We start from the raw sequence: 7,841 nt of genomic DNA on the forward strand, positions 1-7,841 counted from the left end.
TGGGAGGTGAAGCCCGCTAGACTCTGGCTAGCTAGCATGACCATAGAAAGTGGTCTCAAACAAAAGCTAGCACTCGCGAGCGGACACGAGAGCCAACCACCATAACCGAATATCTTATGAGACTTAGTGCACGCTATAGCAACCATCATAACCTAATATCTTATGAGACTTAGTGCACGCTATAGCAACCATCATTGACCCCCACAAAAGTGCATGTGGAAGGAGTGAACTTTTTATAAACTACATGCATATGAGCTTTCACTACCATGTCTTAAACCACATGCATAGAAGCTTTCACTACCATGTTTCATATTGGGAGGAATAACCCCTTGGAAGGGAAAGTTTTTGTCGTGCTTACAGGTTACCATGCACAAAGACATACTTCTTGGACAAGGATAGATGGGGCATAATTGACTAGGACTCAAGAACCACTACCTTGTAAACAAGTAGCCTTGGGATAGGTAACCGTGTTGATGAGAGAAGAAGAGCCCATGTCCACAAAATACCCATTCTTCCAGTAAATGCTAAAGCTAATTGAGCCACCAAAGGGACCCCTTCCTTTGACCATGCCACTGATAAAGAGGATGTATGTATGCATGTATGTATGTATGTATACATACATACATACATACATGTATATATATATATATATATATATATATATATATATATGTGTATGTATATATATATATATATATATATATATATATATATATATATATATATCATATAGTTATATACACATTATACTCTTTATAATATATATATATATATATATATATGTATATATGTATATTATTTACACACACACACACATACACACGCACACACATATATGAATGTGTGCATATGCGAATGTATATGTGTGAGGGCATGTCAATTTTTTTATGTGGACATTTTTGTGTCTATGTGTGTGCACATGCACATGCATATGTGTGTGAGATTGTGTGCATGTACACATGCAAATGTGTGTGTGCATGTGTATCTACATATGCATGTGTGCTTATCGATGTGTGTGCACATGTATTTGTGTATTTTAGTGTGTGTATGCGTGTATATATATGTAAGTTTATATACATGTATGTGTATGTGTGAGGTTGAGTAAGTGTGTGCGTGTAAGCGTGCATATTTGTGTATGTGCACGTGCATGCGAGTGTGTGTGTATGTGTTTTTTTTGGGTGCATGTGTGTGTGTGTGGTGCGTTGTGTGCATGCACATGCATGTTTTTATGTTGGCATACATATAGATCTATTTATATATACATATATACACACCTATAAATACATATATATGTGTGTGTGTGTGTGTTCTCTTCTCTCACACATGTGCACATAATATAATATTGTGTGTGTGTGTGTGTTTATATATATATGTGTGTGTGTGTGTGTGTGTGTGTGTGTGTGTGTGTTTATATATATAAGAAACTCATTGAATGATCAAATGACTTGATGGTGACAACTAATTGTGAGCCCCAATGCTTCTAGGCTTGTGGTGGAAAAGAACCGTTCCTTTTAAAAAGTTCAAAAATGTGAAACTCTCCTATGCATACATACATACATACATACATACATATATATATATACTCATTCAATGAGCAAATGACTTGATGGTGACAACTAATTGTGAGCCCCAATGCATTTAGGCATGTGTAAAAAATATGTATAAAATTAAAAAAAAATCTCCTTTCTCCTTTATGTGAAAGATCTCTACTCCTCTTGCTACCAAGTGGGGGTCTCCTTTGCTTGCCACATGGCAAGTTACAAGTAATATATATATAGATATAGATATAGAAGAGAAGAGATGTATGTGTGTGTGTATGTGTGAGGAGTAGGGACAGGGGTAGGCAATTTGCTTTCTAATGTATTATATATATATATATATATATATATATATATATAAGAAACTAATTCAATGAGTAAATGGTTTGATGGTGACAACTAATTGTGAGCCCCAATGCATCTAGGCATGTGGGAAAGAAACCCCAAAACACTTGTCTTCTCTTTTTCTTTCTCCTTTTCAAAAATTCTCCCTCTCCTTTCTCAAGTGAAAGGGTAGGCACTCTTCCTTCTTCCTGTATCTTGTATATCTTGTATAAATAGATAGATAGATACACATCCCTCTAGTTTTAATCATAGCTTTTTTGTGTGTTTTTTTAATGACGAAATTAAGGATGGAATTTTGTGTGATTTTGGAATCACGAAAACGGTGTAATGCTGCTACGCCTGTAATAGGTCGTCACCTTCTTCATTCTAATTTGACCCGGAACAATGGGCGAGTGCTTCGTGTTAATTATTGCACCTTCAAAAATATATTAAAACACACCCCCCCTTTTTTTTTCCTAGCACTGCGACTCCTGTTGCCGAAACTTTTGTTTTGTGCGTAAGCATAACCATCATAGACCGTGAGGAGAGAGACTCCTAGAAGCTCTCAAATTCCGTGGCTACAATGTAAGCGTGTGTAATTAATACAGTTTCATCTAATTGAAGCCTAGCAGAGTGATTAGTAACCATGTCTGCTGAAGGGAGCGGTGCTCATGTGAAGGTGCTTAACAGATGGCGGAGCATGTTTGGCATGAGGGTGCTCATTGCCCTCTCAAGGAGAAAGGCGTGGAGTACGAGTATGTGGAGGAGGAGGATCTAGTGCGCAACAACAAGAGCAATTAAGCTGCTGCTGCTGGACTCCAACCCTGTGCACAAGAAGGTACCCGTGCTGATCCACAACGGCCAGCAGCCCATATGCGAGTCTCTCATCGGCCTTGTGGACATCGCCCTTGCCCCTTTCATACCCTGGTTCGACGCCTTCCAGACCTTGGGTGGCTTCCAGCTGCCGGACCAAACCCAGTGCCCCCATCTCCATGCATGGATAAAAACTCACAGACTATATTGACAAGAAGGTAAGTAAGCTCACAGACAACCCACACACAAAGCTAGCTTCTGCAAACTTTGATGCAATTTTTATTTATTTTTTTTCTTGCAGATTTATGATGCTGGCATGCGCATCATAAAGAGCCCCGAGGAGGACGCCAGGGAGCAGGGAAAGAAGGAGCTCGCTGATTGCTTCGTGACCCTGGACGGCGCCCAGCACCTTCAGCTGTCTGGTGGGGCGACAGCATCGGCCTTGTGGACATCGCCCTTGCCCCTTTCATACCCTGGTTCGACGCCTTCCAGACCTTTCCAGCTGCCGGACCAAACCCAGTGGTGCCCCCAGCTCCATGCATGGATAAAAACCATCGTAGAGCACCCTAGTGTGAAAGACGTGGCACCCTTTCACAAAATTCTGGAAGTCAGCCACCGGATCAGAAACAAAGTCATCGGAGCTTAGAGTTAGTAGGCATAGCTTTCAATAAAGTAACGAGAGGTTCTTCTCCTATCAGGAGATTTAGGTGCATAGCTGTGATCAAAGTGTTGTATTTGTGTATCTTACTCCAATAAAGTGTACTAAAACTAGTCGTGTTTCTGCCACACCTTGCATCACCACACCACGTCGTTCTTTATTTGGGCAGCTGGAGATCCCTTAGAAACAAAGACTAGGCAGAGCTTCTCCCATCAGGTGCATAGCTTTGAACAAAGCACACTTCTCGTGTTGTATTTGTGTATCTCACTCAGGGTTCGGGAAAAGTCGGGTTCGCTTCAACCTTGGGCCGGTTCAAATTGTGCAAATACTTGTTCATCTAGAGTCGGGGAGGAAGTGGTAATTTGTTCAAAAATTCCATGAAAAGGATTGAAACCTCGTGGAGCTTTTTCGAAAGGGATTCCGATCGGTTCACACTAGCACTAGGAGGATTAATTTATATAGTATATAATATATATATTATACAATATACTAATATAGTATATAATATATATTATAGTATATACTATACTTAATATTAGTATATAGTATATAATTTATTATGGTGGATTTAAACTTGAGGGGGTTTACCGTTTTGCCATTTTGGGTGCACGGGTGGATAAGGTTGGCTGAGCGCTCTGTGCCATGTGGCTTCACAAGTTCACCCTCGACATCTACTACCTGCATGAAAACTGCCACACCCACAACTGACAAGAGTCATCGTCCTCTTTCTTCTGCCTGTGTGTGCACTGCGCGGCGACAATGGCTTCAAAGCGATGAATTTTGAAACCTGCTTGCCATCGCTTGCATCAAGATTCAAAAGTCTCCGACTCTCCCCTGCCCGTCGGCTCGTGAACGGTGAAGAGATAATCTTCTGAATCTTACTGTCGCTTTTTAAAAAAAGGAAAATTCCCCAGGGAAAATAAATTTTGTCTACACGCATGCGGCATACAGCCTTCAACCTTGTATGCGCGAGTACAGCTACTTCCTGGCTGAGCATTAAGTCGCTACAGGAGGGAACCTCAGGGCAGTAACTCCACGCAACTGTTTTCCATTCAAGTTTTCAACTGTGCTTGCCTTGGTTGACCGTTGGATGTTGGTGCTAGCTCCACATGAACTGTATGTCTGTATGCCAGGGATATGAGTTCTACAGGCTGCCTTGCATTTGCAGCCATTCATGCTGCCCCTCTTATCAAGCTAGCTGCTACCCTAACGCAGCTTCTCTCTCCCTGGTTATCAGCTTGTGTATTATCAAAGACGGACGACAATTCTTTGCATGCAGGGGAGCGACATGTATTATCAAATTGTAGAAAAGGTGTCTATTTTGAGGTAAGGTTTATGCTTCATCATGGCACCTAAATCAAAAGATAAAAGACAAGGTACACTTCTTACTTGGGCTAGCATTGATGTAACTAATATTTCTAAAAAGGCTAAAAAGGTTGTTGAGAATGAATCTGGTCCATCATCAGCTTGTGAGAGTGTTGCTAATGTTACTAATGAAGCCTTGAAGTGTATGTCTCTTGAAGAGAGAGTCGAGTATGATCGGAAAAATGAAAGGCGTGCACTCTTTCAAAAAGAATGGCTAGATGATTATAAGTGGCTCGAGTATGATGATAAGGAGGTGAAATTATTTTGCAAATTTTGCTTAAAGTATCCTCATCCACATTCTGCGTATTCCAAAGGTGGATCGATAAACTTCAAGGTAAGTAATTTTAAGTCTCATGCACAAACTGATTGTCATAAGGCAGCTATGAATGCCGTGCTTATTGAGAATAAAGATTGCATTCAAAATAGTATGCAAAAAGTAGTAGAGATAAAAGATCAAGCTTTATTATGTTTGTTTAGAGGTGCATATCTCATTGCAAAGAGAAACATGGCATTTGCAGATTTTTCTCATATCATAAAATATGTGCAAGATTGTCATGCTCCATACACTACTACTCTATATAATGATGATAAAGCATGTGCTGAGATGATATTTTGTATGGCAAAGTGTCTTATGGATTTTACCATAAAGAAGGTTACAGCTAGTCCATGGTTTGGAGTTTTAATTGATGAGTCTAATGATATCTCTCAACATGGTCATATGGTCATTTATCTTTCTTATCTTGAGAGTGCTTGCATTCCAAAAACGAGCTTCTATGGAATTGTGTGTGTTCATGATGGTATTGCTAAATCTATTTATGAGGCGATTCTTGAAGAGCTCAAGAAAATGAACCTTGATTTTTCTAAATTTGTTGCTTTTGGGTCTGATGGATGTGCTACAATGGTAGGAAAAGATAATGGAGTTCAAGCATTGCTTAAAAAACATGTGAATCCTTTCTTGACTTCGATACATTGTGTAGCGCATCGTGCTGCTTTAGCAGTATCAAATATGGCCAAAGAGATGGAGTATTGCAAAAAGCTTGACAAAAATCAATGCTATTGCAAGCTACTTCAATGGAAGTTCCCAGAGATTAGAGGGCCTTGAAATCATGCAAGCTGATCTTGCATGCCCTATTCTTCGATTGGAACACACATTTGATATTAGATGGCTAAGCAGGTATCGAGCGATAAGTATAGTTGTGAAATCTTTGGAATCTATTCTTACCATTACAAAGACTGAGGCCCCTCATATTTACCGTGATTTATCAGATTTTGAGTGTCTTTATTGCTTGCATTTTATGGTTGACATTTTAAGAGGATCAGCTACTTTGAGTCAAATGTTCCAAAAGAAATTTGTTGATGTCACTACTACTGTTGAAAGTCTTGTACACAATGAGATTGCTTGCATCAAACAATATTATGTGGATGCCCCAGATGTTGATATAAATGCTTATACATATGGAGTGAATGGATATGCTTTACTTCCAGAGTATGGTCCTGAAAAAGAATATTTATATGGTTTGAGAAATGCTTTGCGTGGTAATAGAATGTATGATCATGATTTGACTCGTGATTTGTTTGGGGAAGATTTGAACAGAGCATTGGATTTTCAAATTGCAAATGCTGTGATTGAAAATTTAACTTCTAGGTTTGATGACAACTCTCTGTTGAGTTGTATGAAGGTGTTGGTGCCTGCACAACATCCATTGTTAGAAAGGCCTTTGAAAACCTATGGCATCAACGAGGTCGATCGAATATGTAAGTTCTATGGTTCCTCTAAAAAGCTTCATGTGCAAGATTTTAATGCAGTGATCAATCCTAAGCAGTTCAAAAAGGAGTATACAAAGTTCAAGCATCAAGCATCAAGGGATTGGGTGAGGTATAGTCTCCCAAAGGTAACTTCATCTATTGCATGCAATGATTTGTGGAAAGATGCATTCCCCAATGTATTATCTATTTGTCAAGTTGCCCTTGTACAATGTTCCAGTATTGCAATTTGTGAAAGAGGCTTTAGTGCACGTACTGTGATAAAAGACAAGCTAAGAAATCGTCTAGAGATAAAAAGTTTAGATGCTTTAATGAAATTGTATGTTGAAGGTCCTGAGAACTTGAGTGATTCAGAGTTTGCTGATAGTATAGCCTTGTGGGCTAGCAAAGCTCATCGACATTTATTCACAGCTAATGGTATTTGCTCATTGGTCTTGCAATAAAGTTTGTAAGACATGGGTTTTATGCTGATTTTTTGCTTTGTAAACAACTAATGGCTGATGATGAGATATTGAAGTAGTTGTGGATCCTAAGCTCACATGTACTTAGCATTTTTTCTTTCTTTTTTTGGGTTTTTTTGTACATATGCTTAGCTTTTTTCATCTTTTATTGTTTAGAGTTCTTTTTAGCTTTTGACGGTTAAGTTGTTACTAGTTAGTGTTTATTTAATTTTATGAGTTGTGCTTTGTACTATTTTTTAGTTTTCTTACTTGTATGTAATTTTTTTCATGTTTTTTCTTTCTTTCTTTCTTATGCTTTATATTTTATTATTATGTACTTCTTTTAACCTGCTTGCCTAATTGTTTAGCTTAGCTTTTGTCTTTCTTTCTTTTTATTGTTTACAGAATTTTTATAAATGTATGCATTCTCTTTATGTGTCTCTATTGCTTGACTTTTTCTCATTATCCTTTCATTTCTTTCTTTAGTAGTCTCTCTCTCATTTTTAGTTTTACTTGTTATCTTTCAAATTGAAAAACTAAAATTGGTTTTTATTGTTTTTGGCTTTGTGCAGAGACTTAGTGATGTATATACTTCTCTGAGGCCACACACACACACACACACATACATATATATCTTCATATATAAGTGTGTGTGTGTGTGTAGAGCTAGTTGTTTTAGGGTGTTTCAACTTTCAAGTAAGAATGCATAATGATACTACTTTATTATCATCGTGATTGCTTATGTTGAGTTTAGGAAAGTAAACCTATCAAATGAGTTGCCTTGCAGGTTTGTATAGTATTGAAAGTACTTTGAGTGCTTCAAGTCTTGGTAAGGGCTCCTCTATACCTCAATCTTCATCCTCTAACTTGATAGGCTTGGCATCTGTATGTAGTTCTTAAGGATGTCAAATTATCTTAGAAGTATAAGTAACATAGTTT

At 38.3% G+C, this 7,841-nt stretch overlaps 1 long non-coding RNA gene across 1 annotated transcript; it reads left to right on the plus strand.

Moving 5' to 3' along the window:
* The first annotated feature begins 2,453 nt into the window (after nt 1–2,453).
* LOC147633074 (uncharacterized) lies at nt 2,454–3,633 on the plus strand. The gene is made up of 2 exons (XR_015267044.1): nt 2,454–2,893; nt 2,977–3,633. It is a non-coding gene; the product is annotated as an uncharacterized LOC147633074 (long non-coding RNA).
* Nucleotides 3,634–7,841: the final 4,208 nt, after the last annotated feature.

Source organism: Cibotium barometz, chromosome 12, assembly GCF_041138505.1.
Source record: "Cibotium barometz isolate CiBa-2024 chromosome 12, ASM4113850v1, whole genome shotgun sequence".
Lineage (NCBI taxonomy): Eukaryota > Viridiplantae > Streptophyta > Polypodiopsida > Cyatheales > Cibotiaceae > Cibotium > Cibotium barometz.